Source organism: Zalophus californianus, chromosome 5 (genome assembly GCF_009762305.2).
Source record: "Zalophus californianus isolate mZalCal1 chromosome 5, mZalCal1.pri.v2, whole genome shotgun sequence".
NCBI lineage: Eukaryota > Metazoa > Chordata > Mammalia > Carnivora > Otariidae > Zalophus > Zalophus californianus.
The window spans coordinates 63,247,601-63,264,327 of record NC_045599.1 but is presented as its reverse complement, the minus strand read 5'-3'; positions in this window follow the sequence as shown (position 1 = coordinate 63,264,327).

The window sequence follows — 16,727 nt, the reverse complement described above, 5'->3', positions numbered from 1 at the left end:
TCTGTAAAATCAGCAGAGAACTTGGTTACAGCGTGTTTACGCGGCCACGGAACCTGCCTGTCCCATCCGAGGGATGTGTCAGGCTTGCGCCTCCGGCCAACCTGAAAGAGACACTGAGAAAACCAGATCCTTCTAAGACGTAGAGGGAAAGTGTAAGAACTGCCTTACCCGGGAACTGCCCAAAGGGGAGCCCGACGTCATAGCGCAATTTACAAAGACCCTGGTAATAAAGGCTTGGACAGGAAATTCCCCGAAGCAAATCCCCTGTCGGATTTCAACAGATTGTCTAACTCTGCCACAAACGTACAGAAGTCTAGATTTTGCTTTCTTCCTTCTTCCTTTCCCTTAGTTTTTCAAAGTGTCCCTCATGGTAGAATATTTAATAATTTTTCTGAGTAACAGAGACTCCTTGGATGTACCAATCCCCTTCCTTGTGGTCAGGAAATGGGACCACAATCTTTCTTGAGTTTTTGTGATTTTTGTTTTCAGCCAGGCTGACCAACTATGTAAACAACATCAACACAAGGAAGAGTCCCCTGCATTGTGTTACAAAAGGTTTCCTATAGGACCTTAAGAGAGCAAAGGGTCAACCAGTTGACACAAAGGATTTCTCCCTCTTAGAAAAGAGGGACTTTGTATTTTCCTTTTCTTTGAAGTCAAGTATGAGTTTATACAATGGGAACAAAATAAGTCCAAGGTGCACATCAGTTTCAACATGGGGGATACTGGAGTGGATAGCAAATTTTTCTTTCTACACAAACATGGAAGTATCCTCATGATTTTTCTCTCTGAAGTCTCTACTTAGAAAATTATATCAAATACAACAGTGATGATTAAAGAAAAAAGTCCAGTTTCACTCTAAATTTCTTTGAATGGGTTGGCTTTAGACTCATACTTTAAAACTTGTAGAAGCCTAGACTTCTGTGCACACACATTTATAATGTTTCTTTTCTAAGTTTCTTTTGCAAGTTGTATACATTCTGCATGATGCTAGATTTTAAGTGACAAACAGGTAGAAGTTTTGCTGGGAGAATTTCAGTCCTCAAAATGTGTGCTTTCCATTTCTTCTTATCTATTTATTTATCAGCTCACTACAGTGAATACCATAACTACTAATTACAGGATTTAGGAATCAATTTTTTTGTTTGTTTTACGATGATTTTTTTATTCTTACTATAGTTATTATACCACCGTTCTTAACATTGAAGGTCTATTTCATTAAGTATTTAGAATAACAGAGTCACAGAACAGAATCAGATTTCAACCTTTACATTTAGCAGATAAGCAAACTAAAGCTCAGAAAGTGATTTTTCCTAAAGTCACACAATTACTAGCAGAGCTATTAGCAGAACACAACTCTTGACTCCAGATCCAGTGGTCTTTCCAGCACTCCTCCTAGTAACATTTTTTAAAGATTTTATTTATTTATTTGACAGAGAAAGACACACAGAGAGAGGGAACACAAGCAGGGGAAGTGGGAGAAGGAGAAGCAGGCTTCCTGCCAAGCAGGGAGCCCAAAGCAGGCTAGATCCCAGGGACCTGGGATCATGATCTGAGCTTAAGGCAGACGCTTTAAGGACTGAGCCACCCAGGTGCCCCTCCTAGCAACTTTATAATCAAGATCACTTCACTCAGAAAGGGAGAAAACTCCTTCCTGAAATTTATACTCCAGGTATTAGGACAGACCTTCCTCTGAGACACCTCAAAGTATATATTATTGTTCTCATTCTTAAATTTGAGTAAACCTAGTTGAGTTCCAAAGAGTTTAAATGTCTCGCCTGCGGCCACTTTCTAAGTGGTACATCTGCCAATCTGAAAAGCTTATTATCTTTCCATTACCCTGCTCTCTCTTCATAATACATTTAAGTAAAACATTTCTGCAAAGGAGACCTAAGGCAGAAGAAAGCAACTAATAGCAGATTAATAACCATTTTTAAGGAAATGTTAATATTTAACAGTCCCTGTAAATAATGCCAACTTTACATGATGAAACATGATGAAAAATAAGGGTCAGAGACTACTTACACCCTGAGATATTTTCCTTTATCTTCCCAAATGTGTTTCTCTAGCCCTCTAATGTTTATAGTTCCTTATAATGTCCATGGATATTACAACTCTTGACAGAGCAGTTCTATAGGGCAAAGGCACTTTCTCAGGCAGACTTCACTAGTCAGAACATGGACAATTTTGAACAGCTTTATACCGCACGCCTTTTCTTTACTTCGGCTTGTAACATTGTTTAGAAAATTAAACACTCCTGCAGGCTGCCAAATAACTAAAATGAAACGACACCCCCAAATATCAGCTTGCTTTCTCTAATTTCCCTATAATAGGGAATAAAAAGGAAAGTATACAAGGTACATTCAGAATAGACTCTTTAGATGTGTTATTTCCATTTAACTGTCCTTGAGGACTTCTCTCTCTCTCTCTCCCTCTCCCTCCCTGACTCTCTCTCCCTGTGTCTCTCTTTCTCTCTTCATGAAGACAAAGTGAATGACAGAGCAGTTATTTCTGATTCTCCCACGTTTGAAAAATTATCACAAGGTTTTGAATGGGAAAGTATATCTTTGTAACCTTTATAACTAAAACTACTTTGCCCATGACACTCAAGTCTGAATCAAACAGTAATTAAAATCTCATTCTATGTATCCCCCTTTAAATCATGTCCTTGTACTGGGGATGTTCTGTATGTAAACTCCATAGTCCCAGGTATTGATAAAGCAAGATCTTCATTCCTAGTGCTGGTGTCTACAAGAAACCAGAAGCCAGAAGCTGCGTGCCTTGCTTCGTTGCCTTGATCTTGTCTTCAGGAACTTGGCAGGAGTCAGGGGCAGTCAGCCAATGACTGGACAAGAAAGGTGTAGCTGGCAGGTGGGTGTACAGGGAATTTCATTATCTTCATCTGAACCTCCTTCTGAGCTTTAGCATCACATTTCAAGTCTTCTTTTTTAGTGATCAGGTGAAGTGTTCTTAGACATGGTATCATCTTTTGCTGCACTAGGGATGACAAGGTTCCAGTCCCACCTATATGCAGAAAATAGGTTCGCATTTCAAGTCCCCGATCTGGCTGATCCTAGGCACAATATCCTCTGTGGATGGTGAAAAAAATGTGTTGTTAAAAAATGTACCTTTAATGAATTCCACAGTGCCTAGAAAAAGGAAGCCAACCTCTAAAATTGCTTCATTATTATTTTTTTAAATAGGTTAAGGACTGATCATTTATCCAACACTTTAAATCCTCTTTGGTTTTCTAGGAAATGCAGAAGTAACATGAGGTCTTTTTGCCTTCCTTAAAAAATAAAAGAAACTCTACAAAAGGCAAAGTGATGGTGGCAATCTTATTACTCTTTAGCCTGAAGTATATAAATTACTCAGAGAAATTAAACACAGACAAATATCTTCAGAAAGCCATGAAAAATTTGATTTTTCCCAGGGTGAGACTTGTTCCCCAACCCCCAAATCAAAATGTTACAGTAAAATGTTTCTTTCAGTAAAAGTTTTTTTTTCCTTCTTTGCTGTAAATGTCCTGTTCATGGTTGGGCAGATCATTCCAGAACTTAACTGGAAGACCATATACATCACGACGGAACTATGCAAGCGAAAGCCAAGTTCCAACATGGAGTGATGGGAAAGGCTGGGCTGCCCAGAGGATGACTTCATTAGGGAGAAGAGAAGTTCTCTGAGTCGGTCCACACGGCAGCCAAATGGCTCAGCACATCTGCGCTCGCCCCCAAGAAAGCTGTTTGGAGCAGAGTATCAAAAATGCCATCGTTTTTATAAAGAAAAAGATTAAGGCATAAATGAAGCAGTCCAACTAAATTGAATCAGAGATAGTATCGACCTTACTCCCCTCCTTGGTCACTTTCTCAAACTCTTTTCTTCCCCTCCTACGGCCTGAGAAATATAGGTCACTTCTTATAAAGCATTTGTCTCACTGAACCAAGATGAACTGAAGGATTTGGTTTCTGAACACAAGGAAGCGGTAGAGATCTTACAATCTATGCGGTAGGGCAGGGAACAACGCAGAGGTTTTCTTAAGAGGCAAGACTTCTGCAGTTGCTGTTTATTTTCAGTGAGTACCAGCTTCCATTTATTTAATCAGAGTACAATGGGACCCAGAGACAAGAAATTTGATGAAAGCTCTATGGATGGTGCAAAAAGCCACCACGGCATCATGAGTGTCTCCGGTGAGCAAAGGTGGGAAGCAAGACAGGAAACAAAGGAAGTTCGACGTAGTGAGAAGAACCTTTGGAGAACTCCAGTATACGTATCAGAACAAGACACAGAAGTAACAGGCAGGCATTCCATTTTAATTTTTTCAGCAAAAAGAATTGCAGGACAAGTTGAATGCTAGGGACTTTAGGCTTTTGTCAAAAAATATGAATGATCCCATTTAACCCTGCAATTCAAAGGACATTAAATATTTGCGATAGCTCATCAAGAAAAAAGAAGAGAAGAATATCTGTAAGACTCAGCAAATACTTATCACAAACAGACTGCTCTCAATTTCATTTCTATTTTCTTTGTTCAATCCAACAAGCATTTACCGAGCACTGTTAATGTGTACTGTTTTAGACCTTAGGCATTCAGGCATTATTCAAAAGGTAAGGATTGCTTCTCAGCCTAAAGAAGTTTCTAATCTCTATAGAAAAAATTAATTTATTGGAGTAGCCAAGGTTATTATTTATCTATGTAATGACTAATGAATTTAAAGGGAAAAAAGCATTTGTGTGTGTGTGTGTGTGTGTGTGTGTATGTCCATTGGCTGGTCTAATCAGCCATCTTTTAAAAACATGTCACTGATTACAAATGGATCAGGGGAGAATGATAGCTCAACAAATATCCTCTACAGGCAAATCACTTGCATGCACATATTCTACTGACATTGAGTCCAGGCATTAATCTTGTTGTATATGAAGAAATTGTGTTTCTTATTTTTCCACAATAAAAATAGTTCAGTAGATGTCATGTACTCAGGGTTCATTTTAAGTTTTTGAAGGTCTTCTAGAGTTGATAAATGAAACCAAAGTTGAATGGTGGAAGGAAAGCATTAATGCCATCCTAGCAAGAAAGGAAGGTCAGGGAAATTGATCACACCAAGGACATCAGGGTCTCTGGCTGCTGGACATGGGTATCAAATGTAGGCATCAGAAAACAAGAGAAAAGAACAGGCACTAAAAATTCTTCTTAGTCATCACAAAGCTGAAATAACTTGATTCTAAATATTGTATTGAATTTATAGGCTTCCTTCAAAACTGCAGTTGAGGATGTGTAATAGCCCTTCCTATCCCCATTTCTGCAACTTTTGGGGGGAACTTTTGTCACTTCTCTCTGATGGTAGTTACCTGCGACTGCCTCCTCTCCCCATATCATTTCACACAATATCTCTCTCCAGCTTTATTGAAATATAAATCACATAGAGCATTATGTAAGTTGAAGGTATACAATGTGACGACTTGATACATGTGTATACTGTGAAATGGTTACCCCAATAAGGTTGGTTAACACATCTTTTACCTTCATAATTAACACTCTGTTGCTGTTGTTCTGGTGAGAACATTAAAGCTCTACTCCCGTAGCGACTTTCAAGTATACAATACACTATTGTTAACTGTAGTCACCACGCCCTACATTAGATCCCCAGAACTTACTCATCTTATAAGTGAAAGTTTGTAGCCTTTGACCAACATCTCCCCATTTCCCCCATCCCTTAGGCTCAGGCGACCACCATTTTACTCTCAACGTGATAAAAGGTTGGCCATATATGACAAGCCCACAGCTAACATCACACTCCACGGTGAAAGGTGGAAAGCTTTTTCTCTAAGGTCAGGTGTCCACTTTCACCACTCTTATTCAACACAGTACTGGATGTCCTATCCAGAGCAATTAGTCAAGAAAAAGAAATAAAAGGCATTCAAATCAGAAAGAGAGAAGAAAAATTGTCCCTGTTTGTTGATGACATGAGCTTGTATATAGAAAATCCTAAATACTTCACTAAGAAACTGACAGACCTAATAAAGGAATTCAGTAAAGTTTCAGTAAAAATCAACATACCTAATAAAGGAATTCAGTAAAGTTTCAGTAAAAATCAACAATCAGTTGCATTTCTATACAGTAACAACCACCTGAGAAAGAAATAAAGAAAACAATCCCATGTACAGTAGCATCAAAAACAATAAAATACTAGGTATAAATTTAACCAAGGAAGTGAAAGAACTAGGCACTGAAAACTATAAGACATTGAGGAAAAAGAGTTGAAGATGACATAAATAAATGGAAATATATCCTGGGAAAGTTAATATTGTGAAAATGTCCCTACTACCCAAAGCTATCTATAGATTCTATGCAATTCCTATCAAAATTCCAAAGGCATTTTCCACAGAAATTTAAAAGGAAAAACAAAAAAGCGTGCTGTCTATCTTAGTTTGGGTTCCCACAGAGGCAAGCCCTGAGGCCAGGATTCAAATGCAAGCAGTTCATTTAGGAGGCAAGACCAAGAAACATCTATAAAGAAGGCATGAGGCAGGGAAGGGAAGGAGACTAGTGGGGGACACACTTCAAGCAGGCTGTCACTACAGGCAATTAGAGCTTAATCCCACTGGGGACTGCTGAGAAAGAGTAGAGAACGTGCACCGCAGAGGTATCCCTTCTGGGCTATTTATATACTTGTTGTTGGTTGAGGGCTTTTCCGAGGGGTGTTAATCTCCTGCCACTTCGGTATATGTGCCGGCAGCCTGGGCTCTGGTGGCCAGAGAAGGCTCTCAGGCTAAAAGATCCAGGGGTTGTGATGGGAAACTGGGCCAGCCTGCATGGAAATAATAAAGGTAAGGGGATGCGGGTGGGGTACCAATCACATCTGCTATAATTCTCAATACTCTAATCACCACTTGGCTGGCTAGAAAGGCAGGACTGGCAACAAGAGGTTTCCTGCCTCGGTTGGGGCAAGATGAGGCTGCAAGTTTTAAGGTATCAGGGAGGAGTGTGAATCCAGCCACGGCTCCTTCCATGTAGGCCATGCTCCCCACGCCAGGATCACATCACAGCTACTTGGTCACACCCAGGGCTGCCTCACTAGCAGGATCCCTAGTCTAAATCTCAGTGCCTCTTCTCCCTCTGATAGATCTAGTTTGTAAATTCACCTAATGCGGACTTCCTCTTACTTTCGACATGTCATCACTGACGGAAGCTGTGCGAGAGTAGGGTCTTTATGTGTCCGGTTCACATTCTCACACAGCTCCTTAGCACAGTGCCTAGCCCGTAGGAGGTGCTCAACAGATATGTGTTAATAGACGTGGAATGAATACATCTGTTGATTATGTTCTATGTCCTAAGGACTATCATTAAAGAATAGAAATGAAGATAGGAATAAAAGATAGTCTCTGCCTCAAGAAACAGTGAAAACTCAAATGCTTCACAAAGGCCATGAGGACACCACAAAAGAGTGAAGTAGGCAGAGAAGTAAACAATAGAAAATGGTAAGACGTTTGGAAGCAAGGGAGCCTAGTCAATCGGAATGTGGGACTGTTGGTCCAGTGCTTCCTGCTCTTAAAACATTCAAAAGGCCCTGCAAAACTGGTCTGTGGACTGATTCCCACTGGAGGGATCCTAAGATTCTGACCATAACTTTAAACGATCCAAGGGAAGGCTGGTGGGAAACTAGTGGAGGGTAGGACTCATTTTATTCCCTTTATCTACTCTCTCCTTTTCTTCTTCTGCTTACCCTTCCCCCCCCCCGCCATAGTAAACACCCTTATGAATCCCCAAGAGGCCAGTGTGCTGTACATAGGCTTAGGAAGGGGAGGAGGCAATGGTAGGGAGATTTCAAGGATGAAAGGGGACCAATACACCAGGATTTCTGAAGCATCAAGGAAGGCTGAAACCAAAATGTAGCAGGCAGGGAAGATGCCGCCTCCCTACGAAGCTCCCTCCCTTGGGGCCACCTATCCTTGCCATGTGCGACCGGGGCCCATGACTCCACCTGAGTTCCTGTTCTAGGGGCCAAGAAAGTCCCTTTTCCCCTTGTAGTTGAGGGATCCAAATACCCAGCAACTCAAGTGGTAATAATGTAACTTCCTAAGGGGGTCTTAACCAAGAACACTGTTAATCTGCACTCTCCAATGTACATTCTTGACTTTTTATCTTTGAGGCAATGTATTGTCAGGACAAAAAGCACAATTTTACACTATTCATAAATAGAGACTGGCCCATGAATCTATAAACAAAATAGGAAAGAATACCTCCTGTGACAGACAATTGCATTTTGGAGAGGGAACTGGGGAAGCAGGTATCAAGAGAGTGAGAAAGAAGCTGGAATCTGGGTTATAATTGGGAATCATTTCCTAAAATGATCCAGCCATGCCTAATAGAGATGGCGGATCCAGATGGGAAATGGAAGAAGCTGAGGGACGGCAGTGTTCACCTGGGGACAGACGGATGGCTGATGCCTAGGAAACAGTGGGACTGGGGCTAGTAAAAAGCAAAGGTGATGAGCACTGGGTGTTATACCTAACTAATGAATCATTGAACACTACATCAAAAACTAATTATGTACTATACAGTGGCTAACTGAACATTAAAAAAAAAAAAAAAAAAACAAAGGTGAATGAAAAATTCGGTTGCTTGAAACCAGGCTATTTGTGAGCTTCCAGGTTAAAAAATAACAACCCGAATGCTATTGTTTTTGTTCCCAATCACTGTCCAAACTGCTGTGTCAAATGCCCCCTTACCATGAGAGTAAAGTTCCATAACTCTCTGTACACTTTTCATTAACATATGCTTATTTTTACATAGTTGAAAATACTATGTAATCTCATAGACTAATTAAGGCTCTCCTTCCACCAAAGCTTCTCTACCTGCGGCTCAAGGGATTTAAACCAGAGAAGGAGGATGTCTGTATTTTTACCCTTCCTGCTCCTGCCTGACTCTGGCATGGGGCAGGGCTGGGCAGGCTGCTCTGGGACCTCTGTATTCGCTCTCTTCTAGCTTCAGCATTTCTGCTACAAACAGGCAGAAGTGAGGGTGAAGGAAAGGGACAAGACCCTCTTCCTTACCGGCTGCTGTTAGAATCCTCTCTGGGATCATTAAAGCTTCCCTGGACCACAGCAACTGGCAGCTGATGCCCTCTGTCGGTCAGGTGTCCCAATGCTGGCCGCCTAGAGGACACGTGTGCACTTTCCAGGAGTCTCTAGAGGACATCCTGCTGTGCAATCTCCTGCCCTGGGAGGTGCCATTGTGCTTCTCCCCTCACCCTCCTCAACTCAATCTCAGTTGATACGCCCCATACCCCTGCTACTGTTCCCCAAGTCTGACAGGCTACTCTTGGGACACCAGCAAGGCAGCTTTAGTACAGCTACTTCCTGCTCTATCACTTAGCTCATTAAAAAACAAAACAAACAAACAAACAAAAATCCAAATCCTGGTCTTTGCCAGATCAAATAGTGGGAGTTCAGGCTCCCCGTGCCCTCTCTCCTTCCAGTTACTTCTTACCAAATACCTTCGCTCCTGTAGGGTAGGCACAAGGACGATCAACAAAGTCCCTTTCTGAGTACATATGCTGAGCTCCACTTCTTAGAAACATCCTCAATTTCTGTGACTTCTCTTGGAGTCTCCCCTTCACCTCTCCCTTGAGGAGAAGAGGGAAAATGGACAGTACTTTCCACAAAAAAAAATAGTGGCATACGGCTTGGTGGAAGGCAGCACAAGAGATATTGGTGAGGAGAAAAGCAGGTTGTCGGGTTGTCTAGAGATGCAGCAAGATGACTCTTGATGGTGAAAACAGATTAGTCCAGCAAGAAAGAAATTACAAAAGCCTTTCCTCCAGTCTCCTCTGCCATAGCCCCTCGGCTTTCTATCTGTGCCTTTATGTAACTGTAGGTATGCATGTGCTTCATATCCTAGACCTTTACGTCTCATTTGAATAAGAAGCCTCCCAGCATCCAGTGGTAAGGCAATTCCATACCGAATGCCAGGATTTCCTCTGATTCATAGCATTTTGGCAACTCCATGAAGGGAGAAGAGAGCTGGCTATGGTTCAGCAATAAGGGAAGAGAAACACTGCCAAGCCTTGGAAAGTCCTAAATTAGAAGGCCAGGGGTTTGATACAGGGAAGCAACGGGAAGGAAGTAGTAATCTGAGTGCAGACTCCAGCAAGGTAAATAGGTTCCCGACGTGTCTGGCAGTTCCTGATCTGGTTTCAGATAGAGGAATTTAATAAGCTTTAAGGTCTTAAAACCTGAGTGACAAACAGAATACAAAACAGTGGCAGAGTGGAAAGCCTTTTAGAATTGAAGTCATAGGAGGGGAGCACAAATCTTAGTTCCGCTACTTACTAGTTCCATGAATTCGAACAAACCAACCGACCTACCTGAGTTTACTCACTGGCAAAACAGTGATAACAATACCTACACAACAGAGTTAACAAGATTTGACAAGAAAATAAAGCACCTGATAAATTGGCCAGGGCCACCATGTACGGCTGTGCAATCTTTGCACTATACAAGTGTCCAGCCAAGCAAATGAGCAGGGGCTGAAATAGCATCCAAGCTCTGCTAGTCAAGCCATTGACCCAGCAAACGTCTATAACCGACAGGAGCAAGGGGCAAAATTTCTTCCACCTCTGACACACCCTACTGAGACTTTTACCAAGGGACTCTATTTTCCCACAGCTGGCACCTCTTTCTAATTTTCACAATGCCTGCAAACTTGGGGATAGCCACTAGATGAACGAATAAATGGAAAGCATTGTCTTGTTACTGGGCCATGGCTTCGGCTAATCTTCCTACAGAGGACAGCTCTCAATAAATCCACAAGAGCAGACTCCAAATGAATGAACTGGTTCAAATCAAGGACCATCTACAACTAGATCAGTATTTTTCAATGTGTACCTTGTGCCACTGTAGAAAATAATCTGTATTTTATAGTTCTGACACCAAAGTCACAAGCAGTAGAAGAAAAAATTTAAAAATGGGATTTCATCATGATTAAAAACTTCCACAGTGTCAAAGCACACCATCAAGAAAGTGAAAAGACAGCGCACAAAATTTTTGCAAATCATAGATCTGAGAAGGAACTTTTACAACTCAATAATAAAAAGACAACCTAATTTTTTAAAATGATCAAATTGTATGAATGGACCTTTCTCCAAAGAAGATAAACAAATAACCAGTAAACACATGAAAGATGCTCAATATCATTAGCCACCTGGAAAACACAATTCAAAGCCATGAGGTTCTACCTCACAGCCACTAAGATGGCTAGAATCAAAATGACAGATAATAACAAGTGTTGTTGAGAATATGCAGAATTTAGAAGCCTGTACACTGCTGGTAGGAGTGTAAGATGGTACTGCTACTTTGGAAAGTGGTCTGGTAGTTTCTCCAAAGGTTACTCATTTGCTGCAGCGATTCCACTCCTAGCTATATATCTGAGAGAAAATAAAACATGTCAACATAAAAATTTGCTTACAAACGTTCATAGTAGCACTGTTCCAAGAGTGGGAACAACCTATATGTCTATAAACTGATGAATGAATAAATAAAATATAGTATATCTACACAAGGGAATATTATTCAGCAATAAAAAAGACTGAAGTACTGAAACATGCTACAAATCGATGGACCTTGAAAACATTATGTTAAGGGAAAAAAAGCCAGACACAGAAGACCACATATTGTATGATTCCACTCTACAGAGACAGAAGGTAGATTAATAGGGCTACCTAGGGCTGAACAGTATGGGGAAATGGGGTTGACTGTTAATGTGTGTGGTGTCTCTTTTTGTGGTAATGAAAATGCTCTGGACTATGTTAGTGCTGGTAGATGCATAACTCTATAAATATAATAAAAGGCATTTAATTGTACACTTTAAATGTGAATTGTATGGTATGCGAATTATATCTCAAAGGTGTTACCAAAGAAATGTATCTTTAAAAATCTTACTTGTGATGCTCGTAAAATGTAGATGCCTGAGCTCTTCCCCAGACTTACTAAATTAGAATTTCTATGAGTGAAACCCAGGAATGTGTAATATAAACAAGTACACTGAGTCATTCTTTTATGCCATAAGTTTATCAACCACACAACCAATCTGTCATACGAATTAACTGTATTATATTTTTTGTTATAGATTTTGCTGGGAGATTTTTCCTTGTAATAAGAGTGGCATTTGAAGTCCAACAGGTGACAAATAGTTCGGATAAAAACAAACAAGCAAACAAACAAACAAAAAACCCCTCTTTTTTCCGTGTGAACAGTTAAAGGCAACAAATTGGAAGAGTCTGTCTTTCCACCTTTCTCACTCATGTGCTCAATGATAAAAGTTAAAGGTAGTAAAAAAAGGAAAACCAAGTAAAATTTCAGTAATTCATGGTAAAAATTTCCATCATCATTATCATCAACCAAAATAAAGACAAGAAGACTCTGGAAAGTTTCTAAAACTTGGGGGATCCAGTTTCTACTTTCCCCTTCACCACCAACCACTGGGATGAGATTTCATCTTTCACATTTCCAACCCTGGCCATTCCTTTTACAGTGTTTACTAAATCAGAATAAAAGTTTGAGGTGAAAGTTGTTAATTTCAACTGTATGATACAATGTTAAAAATTTAAAATTTTCCTATTAAAGATTTTTTTACACTTGGATTGCATATCTGCCTTTATATTTGTGCAGAATGTTAGTATTTACAAAGTTACAAAGTTAGTATTCACTAGTCACTTAATCTTTGAACAATCCCTGTGTAGCGTATCTGGAAGATAATAATAGGCCTTCTGGCAGAGGCATCTAGTTGTTCCCTAAGTTGGAAATGTACCCAGAGTTTGTTTTTATTAGATTTGGTAAGACATCAAACATGGAAATGATTGTCATGAAGGAAGAAGTCTGCACACATAGATCTCTAGAAATAGATGCCCTGCACGCCACACAGGGTCACACGCAGAAGGACCAGGGATGGTCAGGAGTCAGACAAGGGGTGAAAGCAGAGCATGGCCCAGAGGCTTTATTACTAGTTTTTATTTTATTTTATTTTAATTTATTTTATTTTATTTTATTATTTAGTATGTGGGAAGTAATGGGTGAGACAGGGTAGGTACACTGAGTAACTTCAGGATTGGATAGTTTGAATAGTTTTGGCAGGCTCTGGGGCTAGAGAGATGGTCCCTAGTGGTCTAGTACCTGCCCTGGGGAGATCTAGAGTAGGTGTTGGCTTGGTGTGTGTTTGATAAAGGGGCTGGTTGGGGGTGTGGGCTACGGATTGGTTGGTTTGTATATGGAAGGCACATTCCCAGGAGAATTATTTACCATCTCGAGGAATTAGCTAGCTCTAGGAGGGGCAGTCTCTCCATGATCAAGGCTCCAAATGCCAGCGCATCAAGAATACAGAAAATAAGGAAATAAAATCAATATACTCCCCCCAACTAATTGTCTGCTCAGTCGGTCACACCTCTTTCATAGCATGCTTGGATCACCACTACCGGGAAAATGGCAACATTTCCCAGATTCTCTTGCAGCCAGGAAGGACCACATGACTGAATTCTGGTTAATAGCACAGGAGAGGAAATGACGCGAGCAACTTCGAGGATATGTCATTCAAGGATGGCAACATGGTTCCTCGTCCCTTCTTTCATCCTGCTGCCTAAAATGCTGATGTCCCAGTTCGCTTTCTTGGATCATGTGTATAAGGACAACAGCCTAGGGATGGCAGAAGGGCAAGAGAGAGGGAGCCTGGGTCCCTGGCACTGTGAATTTGCCATACTAGTGTTGATGTGCTTACATTAAATTAATCAGATTGTTCCATGAGAGAGAAATAAACTTGCAACTTATCAAGTCACTCTAATTTTGAGCCTCTGCTAGAAAGATTAAACCTATATTGTAACTGATAAGGGTGAGCTACTGTGTACAGGTGTGCAAGCATCTTTCCCACCGTACAGTGTACAGCCTCTGTACTGTACATGGCAGCCATGGATACAGTCCCATTTCCCAGATGAGGACATAAAGTCTCAAGGAGGTTAGGCCATACCTTTAGTAAATCCCAGATCCAAAGCCCTACAAGGATTATAGAACCAAAAAGGATAATATGCCAGTTTCACTATAAAATGAAATACAATAATATATCAACACTCTTAGGCAAAAGATAAAAATACATTCAGTATCAGAATTCAATATTTATTTATTTAGAAATGAAAGTAAGAAATTTAAACAAAAATAGAATTGGAGACAATTCTCCTGCTGAATGTTGTTCAACATGCTCGGAGGAACAGGATATCTTTTTAAATTCAATAGCCAAAGTGACAGGCTATGCACAGGGCCAGTTATAATGCCTGTATGTGTGGGTCTATCATTTGCATGCATTAAGATGGAAATCGAGCATTCATATTTTACTTACATGTGCCAGTGAAGTGATTGCACTTCCCAAGATCCCTTTGTACACATAATTACTTGATTTGTGAACCAAATGTGTGGTTTAAGGATGGAAATAGGTACACAGTAACTCCATTTGGTTGGTCCAGTTTTGACATAAATGATTAGAGACTTTTTTAATGAAAGAAAGATTAGAAATAGGATTCAAATTTAGTTTATTTAAAACGTTTGATATTTGGGGATTCATTTATTTGAAGGGTCCAATTTGATTTTCTGCACTTAAAATTGCACTTTAATTGGGAGATACAGTTAAGTGATGATTGAAATAATTAATTTGTAATAAGAAAACAGCCACAAAGTATCATTTTTATCAGTAGGATATATCATATCAGCTCTGCAGCTTTCAGAAAAAGTTTCAACATTTTATATTTAAAAGACTTATAAAAACATTCTGCAGGGGTCCGCAAAAAGTAGTCCCGCGTGTATCCGCACTTCTGGCACCCGGGAACAAGAACCAGTCAGCCTGCGCTGCTTTGGGGAGGTACCCAGGGCAGGTGTGCACGGGAAGGTGGCGGGGTCCCGGACTGACCCCCAGCTGGTACCCCGGACAGAGAGAAACACAGCGAGAGAGGGAACACGGGCAGGGGGAGCGGGAGAGGGAGAAGCAGGCTTCCCGCGGAGCAGGGAGCCTGATGCGGGGCTCAATCTTAGGACGCTGGGATCATGACCTGAGCTGAAGGCAGATGCTTAATGACTGAGCCACCCAGGCGCCCAGGAACTGAACATTCTGATTTGAGAAGGATTCTAGTATTCTCAGCACTGGTCTTTTCTGAATTGTATAGAGTATATTTGCTGGGGATGTTGTTAACCTGTTAGCATTTTGTTCTCTCATTCATCTATTCTCCTCTGGACAAAATGACAAGACGAAAAAAATCACCTCAGCAAAAAGAACAAGAGGTAGTACCATCAGCCAGGGACCTACTCAATACGGACATTAGTACGATGTCGGACCTAGAGTTCAATGGATATGGACTAGCTGGGCTTGAAAAAAGCGTGGAAGTTATTAGAGAAACCCTTTCTGAAGAAATAAAAGAACTAAAATAAAATAAATAGAAATAAAAAGAACTAACCAAGTCGAAATCAAAAAGGCTATTAATGAGGTGCAATCAAAAATGGGGGTACTAACTGCGAGGATAAATGAGGCAGAAGAGAGAATCAGCGATATAGAAGACCAAATGATGGAAAATAAAGAGGCTGAGAAAAAGAGAGAGAAACAACTACAGGATCACGAGGGCAGAATTCAAGAGATAAGTGATACCATAAGACGAAACAACATTAGAATAATTGGGATCCTAGAAGATGAAGAAAGAAACAGAGGGGCAGAAGGTATACTGGAGCAAATAATAGCAGAGAACTTCGCTAATGTGAGGAAGGAAACAGGCAGCAAAATCCAGGAGGCACAGAGAACCCCTCTCAAAATCAATAATAATAGGTCAACACCCCGACATCTAATAGTAAAACTTACGAGTCTCAGAGAGAAAGAGAAAATCCTGAAAGCAGCTCGGGAGAAGAGATATGTAACCTACAATGGTAGAAATATTAGATTGGCAACAGACCTATCCACAGAGACCTGGCAGGCCAGAAAGGACTGGCAAGATATCTTCAGAGCACTAAACGAGAAACATACGCAGCCAAGAATACTATATCCAGCTAGGCTGTCATTGAAAATTGAAGGAGAGATAAAAAGCTTCCAGGACAAACAAAAACTAAAGGAATTTGCAAACACGAAACCAGCCCTCCAAGAAATATTGAAAGGGGTCCTCTAAGCAAAGAGAGAGCCTAAAAGCAGCATAGATCAGAAAGGAACACAGACAATATACAGTAACAGTCACCTTACAGGCAATACAATGGCAACTAATTCATACCTTTCAATAGTTACCCTGAATGTAAATGGGCTAAATGCCCCAATCAAAAGACACAAGCTATCAGATTGGATTAAAAAACAAGACCCATCAATATGCTGTCTGCAAGAGACTCATTTTTGACCCAAAGACACCCTCAGATTGAAAGTGAGGGGGTGGAAAACCATTTACCATGCTAATGAACACCAAAAGAAAGCTGGGGTGGCAATCCTTATATCAGACAAATTAGATTTTAAAACAAAGACTGTGATAAGAGATGAAGAAGGACACTATATCCTACTTAAAGGGTCTATCCAACAAGAAGATCTAACAATTGTAAATATCTATGCCCCTAACGTGGGAACAGCCAATTATATAAGGTAATTAATAACAAAAGCGAAGAAACACATTGACAACAATACAATGATAGTGGGGGACTTTAACACCCCCCTCACTGAAATGGACAGATCATCTA